We start from the raw sequence: 2,810 nt of genomic DNA on the forward strand, positions 1-2,810 counted from the left end.
CTGCGGAAGCTGCTGTGACCCCCGTCCTGCTCGTGGTGTGTTGGCACTCAGTGTCCTCAGTCCCAGGGAACAGTGCCTGTGCATGTGACAGGTAATTCCTTCCAGCCTTCAGTATTTATGGGGTGAATGGTGATACATTTAAACCTTGGTGCAATTATGATGAACTTTTTAAAGTATTCCTTTGCTGGCAGGTGAGTTTACCCCTTACAGAGCTATTTGACAAGGTCTAAAAGAGAAAACAAAAATACTTGTATTACTGTGTATCACTCCCAAAATTCCTTAACGCTCTGTGATGGGATGTGCTCCACTGCCCATGTTTAGAACATGAGAATCAAGGAGGGGCTGAAGAAAAACAATTCCATTGCCTGATCATCTTCCAAGTCTCGATTTTGGAACTGCATTTTCAGATGTTTTGGGGTCCTCATTGTGTAAAGCTCAAAGGACTGATCCAGAAGGGGATGACTGAAGTGCAGACCTCCCAGCTGCACCTCATCTTGCTGCAGCTACTGCAAAGTGTGGCCTGTGGTGACCTTGTCCTCCAGCCATGGCACTGAACATGTGACCTCAGCCCAGGCTGGATTTCTGTGTGTGTGTGTGTACGTGTGTACGTGTGCCTTCCTGTGAAAAGGGAAAAGTGGAAGGAATGGAACAGCAAACTCACTAAAGCTTTAAAGTGTCCTTCCTCATTAAAAAACACGGAGTCTGTTCTGCTTTTTGAGAGGATTTTTTTTTTTTCTGCATTGCTGCTTTTTCTGTTGCCTCCAGCTACAGGATCAGGGAGATGTCCCTGTCTGTAACGCTCATGGGACACTCCAGCTCTTGCAGCTGCTCAAGCACTTCACACATGGCTTTTTGCACTGCAGCGTCTTTTCTCAGTTCCCTCTGTGGAATTACAGATCACGAGATGGTTTTACCCAAAACTCGGGGTTCTGCCTGCTTGGTGTGTACTGTTAACAGTTCTGCAAGACAGAGTGGCACAGACAAGGTGAGATTCCTGGGTTACCTGCTTCAGTGGAGGTCTGTAGGTATAGCAGAGACAAAAAGCCAAAGATGACCTTGGAAGCAGGGAGGCAGGAAAGGTGGAGTGTTTGGAGACATGTTTCAGGACTTCTGTAGGCAAATATTGAAAAGGACTGACAGAAATAGAACTGTGTCTTACAGACGTGGGAGTTGAGAGAGAGGAGACTTCAGGCTTTAGATACAGGGACAGAAGAGCAAGCACAACTCTGAGCTAGATGAGGGTCCCAACAAAAAGCGTTTGAATCTCCCTGAGGGCTTCCTCTTTTAGTTAAATTATACACTCATGTATAAACCAAAACACTTTGGATGATGGGGAGCAGCAGAGCTTCCAGAAACTGGTTTGAATTTAGTCTTTTTTTAAGTCTTGGAGGGGATATTGCTTTTCTGAATTTGAGTTTTCCATTTGCTGAAACTGTCTTCCGAAATTGATGCTAATCAGTGTGTTGTAATCATAAACACAGTCCTGAGCTTCACAGCCGGCAGTGGGTGGGCACAAGCACGAGTTCCTGTATCCCAGTGGTGATTATCTGCTTCTAAATAAAATGTTTACTGGATGTTTGTTACTGGCAGAATCTGATTTTTACCATTTTACCATTTTTTTTCTTTTTGTAATCACTCCTTGATGGAATAAAAACAAATCTGCATCCTGTTTCTCTGTGGAAGGTGTTGTGTGCTCCTGTAATGTCAGGGAAGCCGAAGTGTTGAGGGTGAGAGTTTGGCACAAGCCCAGAGATGGTCAGTGCCCAACTACCCCAGCAAAAATGAAATAGTGGAGCCCTGGGTCTGAGGTTCAGAGTCAGTTTGGACTCTTCTATGAGGTCACTTTCAGAAAAACTTTATGGAAAAGCTCTACTGTGACACACACACTTGAGAATGGCAACATCGAAGCACTAGAAGGTGATTTTCCTCTTAACTTTGGGGGGCAGGCAAGAGCCAGTGAGCATGGCTCCTTTTAACATAAATAAAATACATTTCAATTCAGTGAATTATTAAATGTTTATTATGCAAGCAAGAGAAACTGTCCACAAATAGTAAGTTACTGTACGGCTGTAAGTACAATACTTCCAAAGCAGTTCTGATACTTCATATACGGTATTAAAAGGCTACAGTTTTTACTATGAAATCTCAGGTATTTCAAAATACTCTACATGCACAATTTGTTTCTGTATTAAAAACCTTATACTTAACTGAGGATATTTAGTGCTTTAGAAAATGCACCTTTGACTAAGATCAGCCAGTGAGAAGTTTCTGTTTCCTGCAGGTCAAAAACATGATGGGTCGTTGACTTCTTCCTTTCTCTGCAACTTTTTACAATCTGTAAAGTAGATTTTTTTAAAAAGTTTTCATTTGGCAAGCGTAGTTCTTTTTTTCTAGGAGTTTGTATGTCCTAGAGCAACAGACCCATGTTTACGATGTCAGAACCTTCTCCACATCAGTGCTACCAAAATCAAAATCACAACACAAACAAAAACAAACCCTAATAAATTAACCACACACCCCCCCGAAAAAACTGATGTTTACATTCTAATTCTGGTAGTAGGCATCGAACTGTCCTTACCCCAAGACTCCAAGAGTGCAAACAAACGTGTGAGTGTCTGTCTATCGCTGTGCTTTTCTTCCTATCCCCATGGTGTGGCGATGACATTGCTCCCCGGACTGTCCCTGTCTGACGCGTGGACGGCGGCACCCCCGGGCTCACCGGAACGGCCTCTGCCCTCCCGGGAGCGAGCACTGGGAACGCACGTGCTCCCAGCCACACGGACACGGACTGGGACACACGGAAAACCAGA

The sequence above is a fragment of the Corvus brachyrhynchos genome, unplaced genomic scaffold (genome assembly GCF_000691975.1).
Source record: "Corvus brachyrhynchos isolate BGI_N302 unplaced genomic scaffold, ASM69197v1 scaffold1097, whole genome shotgun sequence".
Lineage (NCBI taxonomy): Eukaryota > Metazoa > Chordata > Aves > Passeriformes > Corvidae > Corvus > Corvus brachyrhynchos.